This window comes from Myotis davidii, unplaced genomic scaffold, assembly GCF_000327345.1.
Source record: "Myotis davidii unplaced genomic scaffold, ASM32734v1 scaffold539, whole genome shotgun sequence".
NCBI lineage: Eukaryota > Metazoa > Chordata > Mammalia > Chiroptera > Vespertilionidae > Myotis > Myotis davidii.
The window spans coordinates 349,089-364,335 of record NW_006290028.1 but is presented as its reverse complement, the minus strand read 5'-3'; the positions used below and the strand labels follow the sequence as shown (position 1 = coordinate 364,335).

The 15,247-nt window shown below is 50.8% G+C and overlaps 1 long non-coding RNA gene across 2 annotated transcripts; it reads left to right on the top strand.

The window, feature by feature from the left end:
- Positions 1-2,276: 2,276 nt before the first annotated feature.
- On the top strand, positions 2,277-15,241 carry LOC102754524. Of its 2 annotated transcripts, none has more exons than XR_435618.2 (3): positions 2,277-2,404; positions 11,587-11,716; positions 13,935-15,241. It is a non-coding gene; the product is annotated as an uncharacterized LOC102754524 (long non-coding RNA). The 2 variants fall into 2 exon arrangements; XR_001513681.1 differs by lacking the exon at positions 13,935-15,241 and adding an exon at positions 12,041-12,608.
- The last annotated feature ends 6 nt before the right edge of the window (positions 15,242-15,247 follow it).

Genomic DNA, 15,247 nt, shown 5'->3' with positions numbered 1-15,247 from the left:
TAACATATGTGCCCTTTTCCCCCCACAGACCCATTTTAGGCTTCCCCCATGCCTCTCAACCCCAGGCCTTCACCACCAATTGTCTGTGTCCATGGGTTTTGCATATATGTGCACTTTGTTTCTGCCATCTGAGCCACCTCTAAAAAGGAGTTCCTGGAATCCTACTTCAAATATTAGGACTGGGCTTTCCCCATCCAATCAGAGCTGTGCAGCTACAGCTCTAGCAACCTCTTCACTGACCAATCAGAGCAGCTCTATTCCAACCAATCAGGATAGTGCCTTTTGGATCCATCAAACTGTGAGAATCTGGAGTCCTCATTTGCATGAGGATGGGCCAATCAGGGACCATCTACATAAGTCAGTTCCCCTCTTGCTCTGGGAGTGCACTTTCCCTTTCCATGGAAGAATAAAGGTGCTTTTCTCTGGCTGAACTGAGACACCAAAGATGTCTCCAGAGCAGAGCAGAACAGCACAGGCCAGCAGGGAACCCTCCACAGCAAAGGGGGGCAGAGGAGCACAGCAGAGCTGTCCAGCCAGCGAGGGGCCTGGCCCAGGGCTGCCTCACAGCCTTGCTGGATCACAATTGAGCTGTTTTGCCTGAATAACGTTTCCTTCTTTACCACACCCCAAATTGGGGATTCTTATTGGTGTTGAATTGGTGCCAATGACCATCGGTTAAGTAGGAAAGAACCTTCAAAGCACAGGGAACCTCCTGGGCAAAGGAACGGAAGTGGGAGGGTCCCAGATGCATTTAGGACAGCACTTTTCAGCTGGTGTGCCACAAGAATTTTTAAAACATGCAATACCTGACCCGCCGTTGTGGCTCAGTGGTTGAGTGTCTACCTGTGAACCCGGAAGTCATGGTTCGGTTCCAGTCAGGGCACATGCCCTTGGTTGCAGGCTCAGTCTCCAGTAGGGGGCATGCAGGAGGCAGCTGATCAATGATTCTCTGCATCATTGATGTTTCTATCTTTCTTTCATCTCCATTCCTATCTGAAATCAATAAAAACATATTTTTAAAAATGCAATATCTGACTATTTAGTCAGGGCACCGACCTTTTTCTCCTTAGATTGTCAAGTAAAAAAATGACAACAGCCAACACAATAGCCATCTGGTGTGAATGAATCAAAATTATGCCTATTTTTGTTGTTGTTGTTGGTCAAATTGGCAAAAATATCTTTTTTTGGTGTGCCACAGAATTGTAGTAATTAGTTTATCTGCCATGAGATGAAAAAGGTTGAAAATCACTGATTTAGGGGATGGTGGTGAATCTATGTGGCTGCAGGATAGTTTAGCCTGTGGGGAGTTAAACCTGCAGCGAAGTCTGAGTTGATTTAGGAGGACTTTAAATGACAGAGAGGTATGGACTTTGCCTTTTGCAGAAACAAACTGCAGAGGATTTTTGCGTGCAGGACAGTGACACGATTCTACCAGTGTTTTAGGCAACAGCTAAAAGAGTTCAAATATACAAGAGTAGGTACTCAAATGGCACCTTCTTGTCCAGCTGAGAAGAGAGGTTTTTAACTACATAATTAAATTCACTGAGGGGGAAAGGGCTCTAATTTCTCAGAGCCACATGACCTTCTTCCAATTTTATAAACAGATTAAAAAAAAAAAAACCACACAAAACAAACAAATCTTCAGACTTGGATCTCTGGGAAAACAGAAGTAAATACTGACACAGGCTTGCTTTGTTTTCCCAGGAGAGGTCTCCTAGGCAATTTCTCTAATTATCTAGGAAAAAAAAATTCAACTTGCTTTTTCCCTTTTGAGGGGAGAACGGCAGTATTACCTTCGATTCGCCAGCTTTAGTTTGGACGCAGTATTAGTCCCTTAGGGACTCTCTCCAAGGTCTCTGAGCAGAGTGTCTCTAGGCATTTGTTCCCAGCAACCAGAAGGAAGCTTAGAAGTAGGAGACTGGGGCCCTCTCCAAAGGCCTTATTTAAAAAAGACAAAAACTAAGGCGGGCTGGGGGCAGGGAATAATTCCGAGGGCATACCAACGGAGGCGGAAGCTGTGCCCTCGCCTCTGGTCAGGGCCTCTGAACCAGTGAACGCCTCGGTGATACGCCCAAAGATGCACAGTGGCGCCTGATCTCCCGCCGGCATCCCTCGGCACTTAGTTCCGCCAGGCTCCCAAAGGGGCGGTTGCAGCTACAGCCTGGCGTGCCGCGCAACCAATGAGAAGCCAAGAATGCCCGCCCATCTCTAATTCTGACCAATGGGCGCCCAGGACTTTAGCTGGCGAATGGCGTCTCCGTTGCCGGAGAAGGGAGCCAAGCCCCCTTAGAGTTGCCAGTAACAGACATGGCTGCGGCCCTTGGAGGAGGGGACGCGAAGTGAGGAGGGGGCAGGGAGGGGAGTGGAGTGGACGCAGGCGAGGAGGACAGACCCCCGGGCCCGGGTAAGTACCAGAAGGCCCGAGGCCCGAAGCCAGGGAGCAAGGGGGCGTGGGCGCCGCCTTCCGCGTCCTCTGTATTCTTGGCCCAGGCTATTGGAGTCTGGGGTCTGCACCCAGGGAAGGGCCTGGGGGAATCCCTTCCGAGGGGGTGTCCGGGGACTGGCTCTTGCCTCCAGCTCCTGGTCGCTTCCTTCCCTCGGCTGCTCACGCTTGCCCTCGGCCCTGGCTGGGCCCATTGAGTGTCCCGCGTCCAATCTGAACCTCCCGCCAACAAAGAGACCCTGCCCCCGGCTTGTCGGCTTGTCGCTGGGCCCTGGTCCAGAGGGCTTTCAGCGCGGACGTCTCGTGTGTGTATTGGCCCCTGCGAGTCCCCGGCCTCGCCCCCCGCCCCACCGCGACCCCAACACGGACTGCTGTCTCCCCTGCGCGCGCCCACAGCTGCCGCCCGGCCCTGCTGCTGGCTGCGCCCCTGGGTCCCCTCCCTACGGATGGGCTTCTCTGCCCCGAGCAGCGACGTTGCAATTTGAAGCATGCCCTGCTTTTTTTTCTCTGCTTTTTTCTTTTCTTTCTACTTTTCCAGACTCGTTTAAAGACTCCTTCGAAACAACCAGAGGACCACAATCCTTGGCATCCTCTAAACCAGCGGTTCTCAACCTGTGGGTCGCGACCCCTTTGGCGGTCGAACGACCCTTTCACAGGGGTCGCCTAAGACCATCCTGCATATCAGATATTTACATGACGATTCATAACAGTAGCAACATGACAGTTATGAAGTAGCAACGAAAATAATTTGATGGTCGGGTCACAACATGAGGAACTGTAATTCAAGGGCCAGAAGGTGGAGAACCACTGCGAGTCTAAACTGATTTCGGCGCTGTGTTCTCCTTCCTCTGCCACACACCCCTCCAGTCCGGTTCTTACAGTCAGGCCCTCGGGTGCCACGGGGTGAGCCCCTCTGCCCGGAGCCCCCGGTCAGATCCGAGGGGAACCCTGCTCTCCTTCCCTTGGTGTGTAACAGGCTGGCTCCAGCGTGTTCATTGACGCGGTCACGTGATGCTACTCCCACTCTCTCGGGAGTTTTCGTTCGGCTCTTGGGGGAAGAAGGGAGGGAGCTCTGCACTGGATCTGCTCCCCTCCTGGGATGGGGGTTTGCGTATTGGAGGAGAGGGTAGTGTGCTCGTGTTTTATCCAGGACACTCAGCTTTCGTGGCACAGCTCAGTTATGCCTGAGCACTCTCAGAGGATGGAAGTGAGGAGAGGCGAGGTTTTTTTGTTTTCAACACATGTATATTTCATGTGCTATGATTAAGCAATGATTTATTTAGTACTAGAGGCCCTTGCAACTCTGGGTATGTCTGGAAGGTCATCCAGAAGGTCATTCGGCTGTCATATTACTCTTTTATTATTATAGATGTCACCAAAAACATGGGCAATTGCTATGGAGATCAGTGTGGAGTCTTCTATGCATCTTATCTGTGAGCTTTGAACTCTGAGAAGAGGGGAGTTTCAACGTTTTTATTTTACCGATGTGGAGATGAACGGTTGGAAGAGGCAGAGGCAGGGCCAGGCTCACCCACAGCACGGGGTGAGCTAAGTCCAGATCCTTGAGTTGTTTATCTACTAGAGCCAGGCGTGAACCGAGGAACTCAAGCTCCCTAACTTCTCTGGGCCTTTGGCAGGGTAGTTAGGAGCATTAAATGAGATGGTATGTAAGGGATCTCCAGCCTGGGGTCTGGCACTTACTAGGTTTTTAATACATGTTTGCAGTCATTAATGTTAAAGAGCCAACAGGTAGGTAGTTCATTGGCGGATTTCTTGTATAAATATTTCTTGTGGTTTCTCTTCTGTTTTGGGCCATCAGTGATTACCATAATTCTCAGGGAAGGCAGGGAGGGGCAGAGTCAGGGCCAAGTAGCCTCTTCCTCCATTTCCGTGAGCCACCGTGGCGTCATTGGCGATGTTCTTGAGGGGCACGTGCCTAGGAAGGTTGCGAACCCCTGAGGAAAGAAAGATCACTGGGTTCGTATTCCAACGAGGCCGTTTACATTTCTTTGAAAAAGAAAACAACAATGGCACAAAAGAATCAAATAAAAGGGATCCGTGAATTAAAACATGTTGAAAATCACAGTGAAGACCAGAACGCATCAGAACGTAGGCTGTCAGTAAGCCTGTCACTGGGGGTAGCGTATACTCCCCAATGCTCTGCAAGTCTTATTTTAGCTGCCATGTTAGCGTTAGCTGCCTTGCTCGCTGGTTCTTTTTGTCAGAACTACAGAAAGGAGCCCTGGCTGGTGTGGCCCAGTGGGTTGGGCATCATCCCATGCACAGAAAGGTTCAATTCCCGGTCAGTGCCCATGTCCAGGTTGTGGGCTCCGTCCCCGGTAGGGGGCGTGCAAGAGGCAGCCGATCTATGTTTCTCATCTGTGTTTCTCTCCCTTCCTCTCTCACTAAAAATCAATTAAAAATCTTTAAAAAATAAAATAAAAAAGAACTACAGAAAGGAAAACTATTTGTAGTTGGATACCATGGAGAAGTGCATTGACCAGGGAGGTGGAGTACAAACCACCCCCTTGATAATCAGCTGCCAAATAATTGAGAGTTAACTGTCCTTGAACCCCTACCCGCACCCTGCCCCTTGTTTGTGGTGACCCGACATCAGAAGATTAGACGGGAGAGCCAGGGCTGGGCCTTGAGACGCAAGAAAACAGAAAGCCCTTCACATTTCTATTTTGAGAAGCTGCTAGGGAGAGCCAGCTCCAAGTGTTGAGAATCAGCCTTTTGGAAAGCTTAACCCCTTCAGGACTAATGAGAAATGAAGGTGGCAATCCTTGGTTCCCCCCACGCCCACCCCTGCCATGCTCTTTCCTTAATGCTGGGCTTGGGGGACAATTTCTATAGGGAGAGGGAGGAGTGCTAATGTAAATATCACGTACACCCGAGGCTTCATTGAACCTCATTTGGCAGCTGGAGCCAGGAAGACACAGAGACTCTAAACCAGCGGTTCTCAACCTGTGGGTCGAGACCCCTTTGGGGGTCGAACGACCCTTTCACAGGGGTCGCCTAAGACCATCGGAAAACACATCTATAATTACACACTGTTTTTGTGATTAATCACTATGCTTTAATTATGTTCAATTTGTAACAATGAAATTGGGGGTCACCACAACATGAGGAACTGTATTAAAGGGTCGAGGCATTAGGAAGGTTGAGAACCGCTGCTCTAAACCCTTTCCTGGCGTTCAGATGAGAAGGTTCTAGGTCATGGACGGCATTTCTCCGCTGGTAGATGTGTGTCAATATATTTTTTTTCTTTTTTATTGACTTTGTTGGGGTGACATTGGTTAATGAAATTATATAGGTTTCAGGAGTACAATTCTATAACCATTAGCATGTCAATGTATTTTTTTAATCTTGTTATCGTGTCTGTGTTGTTTCCGGGACAGTGGTTTTCTTTACTTAAAAAGATAGGCTCCTTTAAAGATATTGTTTGAATCCCGGTTTCCCAGGAGACCCAGAGTTGTTGACAATAGCACAGGTGAACTAAAGGCAGGAACGCTTTTCTTCCGAATGGACCTGCCAGCCACATTGTGTGGTTTGGTTGATAATCAGGGGTTGGTGGAATAATAAGCTTTGCCGAGACAGTAGTAAACAGTCGGTCACATGGCATGGTGAGTAGGGGAAGGGCCAGATTTAGACTCGCACGAGGCCTGCATCAGCCTGAGCACGTCTCTCACGGATGGCTTTGGGTTTTGCTAGCTCCTAAGGCCAAAAGTGACCGAGTAATCAGATGAATCCAGTTTCCTTAATTTCAGGATCCTCTTGAAAAAGAGACTCACAGCAGAAGTCTCCCTTAGTAGGACAGAAGAACAGTGGGAAACACTTGGAAAAGGTGCATACTGGAGAGAGACTCAAAGGTGTCTTTAAATAGATCATAAAACATCCTAAAGTTAACACGGAGCATCTTTTCATATGCTGAAGCCACAGGATTTCTTAGTTTCTAATCTCTCAGGGTCAGAAAAGACCATAAAAATTTATCTCTTTCTCACCCTGGCCGGTGTAGCTCAGTTGGTTGAATGTCATCCCATGCACTGGATGGTCAAAGGTTGCTGGGCAGGGCACATGCCCAGGTTGCAGCACATGCTCGGGTTTTGGTTTGCTCCCTGGTTAGGATGCATACAGGAGGCAACCAATCGATGTTTCTCTCTCTTTCTCTCCCTTCCTCTCTCTCTACAAAAATCAATAAAAACATTTTAAGAAGCAGTGTTTTGTTTTTTTCTAAAGTCTTCTCTTATTTGCTATCTGATGTATTTCTTATCTTCATAATTTTCCAGCCTCTGCTTAGATCTCTGCAGTGATAGGGAACTCATTGCCTCTTAGGGCAGCCTATTTCTATTAAAAAAAAATACAGTTCTAATTATGTAAAGCATATAGCTCATATCGAGTCCCAAACTGCCTTCTTGTCTCTTCCCCGAGCTGACCTAGTCCCTGTTTTAAGAGCCTGCCTGAGTAAGCCTGGCCCTTCTTCCTCCCCGCAGCCATCACACTCACCCGAGGGGTTTGGTGTCCTATCTAAGCATCTTCAATTCTTCCCCCCATTTCTCATGCCATAATTTCTCCCATCTGACTGCGGCTGTTGGCAGCATTCCAGTTTTGTCAGTGTCCTTCTTAAAGTGTGTGCGTAAAATGAACAAAATATTCCAGATGTGAGCATTTTGGTACGGATAGGTACAGAAATCAGACTTAGCCTCTCTTTCCAGGGACATGGCGCATCTGTTAACGAGGCCTAACTGCGAATGAAATTTGGACAGCCATGCCACTTGTATTGAAATTTGCTTTTATAGTAGTCTTACACAATGGCTTTTGAACCTAAATGCAGGACTTCATATTGAAATGATTATAGTTAAATTGAACCTATGAGATTTGGCCCATTATTTCAGCCTGTTGAGATCTTTTTGGATTCTGACTTTAGTCTACTTTCCAGGTTTATGCCATCCAAGGATTTGATTAGCATACCATCTGTTTCCTCACTCAAGTCATTGATCAAATTATTGACTAGGACGCCACCAACTTAGAACACTGAGGCTTGTTATTAAAATCCTTCCCTCGCCTCCCCCCCAAAAAACATCCCCCCATGCCCAGCAGGTGTGGCTCAGTGGTTGAGTGTCAAACCATGCACCAAGAGGCCACCAGCTGATCTATATTGATGTTTCTCTCCCTCTCCTTTCCTCTTTTCCTAAAATCAATAAAAACAAAAACCTTCCCCCGGCAGAACATCAATCCATCCATTAGTACTCCTTGGGCACAGCATTTGGATGAAAACAAGTCCACCAAATTGTGGTTTTGGTATGTTGGGCGTGGCTAGAATGCAAGCTCAGCTAATGAAGATGATATTAGAAGGGCTAAGAAGGACAGTCCACCCCTTACCTCACCTTCAACCTGAACCTTGGGCCCCCATTCAGTTCTTTTTTATGCTAGTTTCTGAGTTTAGCCGCAGGAAGCATCCAGCCATTTATTTTCATGGCTTGTTTGCTGCCTTCCACTCTAACCAGCATCTTTCAAAAAGACTCCTGCGTTTCTTTGGTGCCTTTGTTGGTTCTTGCTTGGGTTGCTATCTCTCTTCTCACTCAAACTTTCTTAAGGGCAGAGTTCAGGCCTTGCTTCTTTTGGGAGCGATCCCTGGCTCCCCCACCCCCCAGTGATCTCTTTCTCCCAGATACCCTGCAGCACTTATTTGCAATTCTCATTTAGTATTTTAATGCCAACTTGAATTTTTGTTATCATTTTTCACAATAGCCCAAAACTGGCTATATTATGTAAATCCCTTGAGGGAAGGGACCACATCTAATATTCTCTGAAAACATGATCATTCCTTACACTTTTTAAATATATGCAGTATTTTCTTTTATGAATCATGTTTTTTTGTGTTCTAAGAAATCTCTGCTTATCCCAAGATCCCCCCCCCATATTTTCTTCTAGAAGTTATATAGTTTTAGTTTTTACATTTAGACATGTGATCTATTTTGAGTTTATTTTTGTGTGTGGTATGAGGTGTGGGTCAAGCTTTTTCATATGCGTGGGTCTATTTCTGGACTTTCTTCTCTGTCCCATTGAGCCGTATGTCTCTCCTTACACCAATGCCATAGGTCTTGATTTCTGTAGTTTTAAATTAGTCTTAAAATCACGCAGTGTAAGTCCTTTGTTTTTCTTTTTCAAAGTTGTTTTGGAAAAGAGAAGACAAAAATCATTTACCTTTCCATATAAATTTTAGAATCAGCTTGTCAATTTCTACAAAAATGTCAGCTGAGACTTTGAGATCGTATTGAATCCATAGGTAATTTGGGGGATAGTTGACATCTTAATACTGAATCTTCCAATCCATGAACATGGTATATCTCTCCATTTATTTAGGCCTTCTTTAATTTATCTCATCAGTAAACAGGTCTTTTTTTTATTTTATTTTTTTATTTTTTACAGAGAGGAAGGGAGAGAGATAGAGAGTTAGAAACATCGATGAGAGAGAAACATCGATCAGCCACCTCCTGCACATCCCCCACCGGGGATGTGCCCGCAACCCAGGTACATGCCCTTGACCGGAATCGAACCTGGGACCTTTCAGTCCGCAGGCCGACACTCTATCCACTGAGGCAAACCGGTTTCGGCCAGTAAACAGGTCTTATATGTATTTTTGTTAAAGTCATTAAGTATTTCATGTTTTTTGTACTATTGTGATATTTACATTTTTATTCTATATTTCATAATAGCCTATCAACATTTAATTTATGTTTGTATTTTGACCTTGTATTCTGCAACCTTGCATGTTTATTTGTTCTGATATCTTATTTGTGTATTCCTTAAGATTTTTTGTACATACAACCTAGTCTTCTGCAAATACAGTTTTACTTATTTGATTACAATCTTCATGCCTTTTCTTTTTCTTCTCCTTACTTTTGAGTCCTCATTTTTCACCTCAGCAGTAGTTTGATCATATTTCTTGTTTGTTGATAACAGTAATGACCACTATGTATTAAGACCTACTATGGCCCTGGCCGGTGTGGCTCAGTTTTTTGAGCATCATCTCCCACACCAAAAGGTCACCATTTCAATTCCAGGTCAGGGCATATACCCAGGTTATGGGTTCCATCCCAGTCAGGGTGTGGTTAGGGTGAGGGGGTGAGTGTAGGAGGCAGCAGGTCGATGTTTCTCTCTCACATCAATGTTTCTAAAATCAATAAAAACATTAAAAAAATACCTACCATATATCAAATACTATTCTAGATCCTCTGCATGTAATATTTTACATAATTCTTGCTGCACCTCTGTGAAATAGGTATTATGGTTTCCATTCTATGAACAAGGTCATTGGGGCTCAGAGAGACAAGTCATTTGCTGAGGTCAGTTAGCATTTGATACATATTGGAGTCAGGATTTGAACCCAGGGGTATTTGGCTTTGTGCTCCCTCCCCCTCAGCGCAGTGGGCCAGGCACTGAACTGGCCCTTTAAGGACACGGCTACGGGTTTCAGATCAGACAGTTGAGGACAGCTCTCTCCCAGAACCCCATGTATGGAGTGATGGGAAAACAGAGACTCTCAGAGAAATGGCCGGCTCCTGGCTGCCCTCGCTGGACCTCTGTGGTTCCAGCTGGCCGCGGAGTTATTTCCCTTGTTCATTGTTGGCAGGAGCTACGCACAATTCCCATCCGGTGCCTTTCCCTGTGTGGCAACTACCTCATCCAGCCCCTGCTGGGATGGGGTGTCATGGGGACCTTCAGCTGTACTTGTAAACAGGGCCCGGGCGGCCTGAGTCTGTGTGGCCTTGGGGAGAAGTGGATTCGGCCTCTCAGGATCCCATCGCAGCCTGATGTCAAGACCCAATGCCAGTGTATGGCGAGGCTGCTCCCAGCGCCGCTGGCTGCCTCTGACCGTGGGGCTTGCTCAGCTCTGAAAGCCCTGGCGGGAGAGGCAGGGGTGGGCAGAGACTTGGCAGTGCAGGCCGGTGACATCGGCACTGATGCCGCCTGGTGAGGTTTGGATGGGACTTCAGAGAGGAGTTGGTGGCAGTGGAGCCTGGGCCTCCTGGCTGGGCTCCTATGGACACAGCTTTTTTTGTTTCTAGACAGCACTTTTCTGGATCATTCTCCGGGCTTCTGACTAGCTCTTCCTAACGAGGCTTTGCTGCCGGCCCCGGGAAGAACTGGTTTAGTCAGCAGGTTCGCGCTTTCTCCAGGAGCAGCACCTGGCACCAGAGCAGATGACTCAGTGGCACTCTACCCAAACACACCCTGGTCTGAGATCATGAAAGTGCGTTGGCTGCAGGATGGGCGGGTGAGGGTCAGGGGTCGCGTGGGGATTGTAGTCTGACTGGATCGCATGTCCTGGTGGACGTCTGCCCAGGTGCCTGGAGGCACTGCCCTATCAGCAAACCACACGAGGGGCCCGGCTGTCCACGGGCATGGATGCGTTGGCACGGGTGGTGTGCGTTTCCCAGCCCGTGGGAATAGATGGATGCCGGGCTCCTGGGGGCAGCCACGGGGTGAGCACGTCTGCTTTCTGTCACCTCCACTGCACCCCCCCCCAACCTCCTGCTGATCCCAGGTGTATCTAGATTCCCGTTTACCATAAAGCTTACCTTCACTTTCTTTTTTTAAAATATATTTTATTGATTTTTTACAGAGAGAGGAAGGGAGAGAGATAGAGAGCTAGAAACATCGATGAGAGAGAAACATCGATCAGCTGCCTCCTGCACATCTCCCACTGGGGATGTGCCCGCAACCTAGGTACATGCCCTTGACCGGAATCGAACCAGGGACCCTCCAGTCCATAGGCCGACGCTCTATCCACTGAGCCAAACCGGTTTCGGCACCTTCACTTTCTAAAAAGCTAATAAGCCAAGGCTTTTCCTGCCTGAGTCAGCTAGTGAAAGTGTACAGATGGGAGGAAACATATATGCCTCCGAAAATGAGGGTTAAAAGATGAGAAGCTGGCACCCCCTCCCCCAGCACCCTCGCCGATGGCCGGGGGGAAGCTGTGCTCTAGGACAGGGCTGGCCAGGCCCCTGTGAGCAGTGGCACCACCTCTCCGTCCGCTGCTCTGTCATGTAGCTGGTAGTGTTGTGTTTCCCAATAGCCACCTGCTCCAGCAGCCTGGCCTGATGTGATTTCTTTCTCCTTCCCTCTTCCACCCACAGATGCTGTGACTGTGACAGAGTCGCTGGGGTTTGTACATGTTGGGGCGGAGCCTTCCTTTCGGGGGTGACCACACTCACCTGGGCATGCCTGCAGCACTCCGGGCGCATGGACCTGAAGGAGAAGCGTGCGGTAGGCCACGTTCGGTTCCCTTGTGGGCGTTGTCTATGTTTCTGTTGGAGTCTCCCTACTTGTGTTTGCCTGGGAGGTCCTCATCCGGGGCCTTTAAACCAAAAGTGAGAGAGAGGCGGGGCTCTGGGGCCTGGGGTGTGTGAGTGTGTTCAGTGGAGAGGGTGCTATGCTCAGCTGGAAAGCAGAGCCGCGGGGAGCCAGCTGGGGACAGAGATGGACCAGGTGACATGGCTGCGAGGGAGCAGGTTCTGATCTGGCTTGGCTCCGGGCCACTCTCACTTCTTGCCCAGGGGCGTGCAATTTTGTTTGTTTGCTCTTCGCTAGGGCTCTGTCCCAACCTGCCGGGCCCTGCTGAGTGCTGTTGGGCACCGTCTCTGTGGTTAGAGAAAAGCTCCCTGGTCAGACTGCAGACACAGCTGCGCAGTCAGTGCAGGTGAGCGGCGGGGGCCAGGGGCACCGGCTTCGCACCAGGTCCATTTGTCATCAGTTTCCCGCTCCTGGACGAAGGCTGCCCTGGAGGAGGTCCTTTTGTCCCCTGCCTGGACTCCGCCACACTTCCAGCAGGTCCCTCTGTCTCGGACTCCTTCCTCTACTCGGCTGTCAGAGGAAGCTACTCAAAACGCAGCTCTGACCTTCTGTCACCGCGCTTGAAAGTTGTCAGTGGCTTTCTGCCACCTGCCGCTGCTCTCAGTGTGGTGGGCAGAGCCCGCCGGGGCCCCGCCTGTGGCCATCGGCCCAGCGTTCCCAGCCTCCCCTGCCTTGGGCACACACTCCGCACTTAAGCAGTGACCCTAAAATGCTCCCCACCTTGTTTCCTGGGCAAACTCCTACTATTCTTTCTTCAAGACTCAGTGTAAGCATCACCTTCTCTCAATAAATCCATCATGCTTGCTCACTGCATTGAATAATCTGCCTGTCCCTGGCTCTTAGCGTAGTTCCTGGAATAGTAGCAAGGGCTTGGCAAATATTTATTCCCTTGAACTTATGGATAGTGATCTTCCTGCCAAGGAGATCTTGGGAAGTCCGGAGAGGGAGCTGTGGCCGCGGGGGATGCCTGGCTGCGGGCTGCCTTGGTCAGCTCCAGGCGTCACGTGCCTCTGCACCAGCTGTGGAACACGCTGGTGGACCTGAGCTTGAGGCAGGTTTGTTCAGCCTCCTGTTCACAGCTGCTTGGCTGCTCTGCAGGGATGGCCCAGCCGCGCTTGGCACACAGGGAGTGCACGCTGGCCTCCCCTCTGGCCTGGGTGCGAGGCTGCTGCATGCAGTTGCAAGGGGTGTGCGCTGCTCAGTTTCAGGGAGCACCCCACCGCCCCGAGGCTATGATGATGTGCCCCCGATGTCCTGCCTGGGCAAGGCTGACTGCCCGCCAAACAGAGGGCAGCACTGTGCTCCGGTTCCAGCCTGTTGCTAGTGAACTGGGGAGCAGGGCCCTGTGACCCAGGGGCTGGCTTCTCTGTCAAGCCTGAGGAAGAACACTCGAGGGCACAGGCTGGCTAGTTCTCAGGGGCCATTTTCCTGGAGGATTTCTCTTCATTCTCCTCTTTCTCTTTCTGGATAGCTGAGGGCTGAACTAAAAAGCAGCATCCCGGCCACACCTATGGAATACTGCCTTTGGGTCGGTGGAACTCTAGGCACTGGGGAGGTGGCCCCTGGCTTAGAGAGGCTTGGAGCCCATTGAGCAATTGATAGCACAAGCAACTAATAGAACCCCTTGGGCTTTCTCCCTGAGGCCCCTTGCGAGTTGTATAACTGGGCCTCTCGAGATCATCCCTGTGGCCTCTGACAGGCTTCTTGGAGGAGTGGGAGAGGGAGAGCCGATAATGGGAAGGGGGCCTGTCATCCCTGCTAGCGCCCAGGATCGGTCTGGCTGTTGCTGGTTGGTTTTCTGCACCCTGTCCCCCTTCTCTTTGTGACCGATTGTCCTCAGGGTCCCCTTAGGAGCCTCCCCCACCCCCGCCTCCTGTCCTCCAGCCCATAGTGGACGTGCTGTAGCAGCAGCGGCCTGGTGTCTGCTTCTTAGATGCAGAGCTGCCCTTGCGGTGCAGGAAGGGGTTCCCACAGAACACGGGCCGGAGGACCCTCTGAGCTGTCTTTCCAGGGCCTCACACAGGGGGGAGAGTGTTTGCTTAGTTGTGGTTCCCAGGGAGCCGAGCCTTGTAGAGCTAAAGGGGAGCACGACCCAGGAGCAGGGGAGAGTCAGGACTCTCTCTCCTTGCAGTTTGCAAAGGCTGCAGCGGACTCCTAGGCAGTGGCCAGAAGCTGCTCGAAAGCTGATCCTGCCTCCCCCCGGGCTTGCCTCAGGAGACTTCCTGCCCTTAACCTCTGGACTGCGGGCCCCTCCTTTTCTTTCCCACTCAGCCCTGGGTTTGGAGGGGCCCCTCAGGGAGCTGGCCTAGAGAAGGGGGAGGGGAGCGGCTGGCTGGAACCTTCCCTTCCCTGCAACTCGAGATGATGTGTGTCCTCTAGGAACCTCGGCCCTGGAGAAACAGGCTCGGGCTCAGGCCACGCCCCGCGGTCATTGGACCGTTAGGCGGCTTCCTCTCCCTTGGGTTGTGCAGCCCCATCCTAGGGGCAGCCTGGACATGGGCAGAGAAGTTTCCCATACAGTCCCAGGGCCTTTGGCCCTGCTTTACCCGGGAAGTGCTGACAGCTTCCTGTGTGTCCAGCTTGGGCGGAGAGATATTCAGGCTCCGCTGCTGCTCGGGGAGGGAGCCCCAGGTCACTGCCCTCCTCCCAGCCCCAGCAGCACTCGGCAGGTGTGACTGAATGCCCCGCGCTCATCAGCTGCCGGCATTGGACAGCCTGCTGGGGTCCCAGCACCCGCTGTGGGCAGGTGTTGGGTCCCAGGTGTTGGACTCCCCGAGGCCCTTCCTCTGGGGCTGGCTCTTCCCTCTTCCGCTCGCCCCCGGGCCCCTGCTCTGCCCTCCTGGAAGCTACTGCTTCAGACTTCTCGGTCCTTCCCTCTCCTGCAGGATGTGCTGCTATTAATAACCCGCAAGGCCCTCTCCCCTGCTTCCCGCAGCTCTGACTGTGGAGAGCTGTTGTTGGCTTGGCTCCACGCCGGGAGTCTCGGTGATTTCGGGGAGCCCTCATGATGGCAGGCTCTGCACATGGGGCTCCTACCCGTCCCCAGTAACGGGCCAAGGAAAGGTAGTCTGGGAAGAAGCCCAGGTGTGCCTTGATGCCTGCAGTTGCCCTGACAACAGCAGCGGTGTCCAGCAGTTCCTCCCTGCCGCCCACCCCTTGGCTGCACGTCACCCCTCTGCTCGCCCCACAGTGGCCTCCTCTGAGGAATAGGCCAACCTTCTGGGCATCTGGCAGCGCATCTACAAACTTTCTCCTCTCAGCCCCCTCTCTCCCCCTCCCTCTCCCTCCTCCCTGGCTGCTGTGCAGCCTGCCTCCTCCTCTTTCCTCCCTCAGTCTGCAGCGCGACTGGAAATAGGTTGAATTAATCAGCAGATTGGAGCTCCACTGGCTGCATGCGCGGTCGCTGCAGCACCAGCTCCTCGCTCACACGCTCTCTAGCTCTCC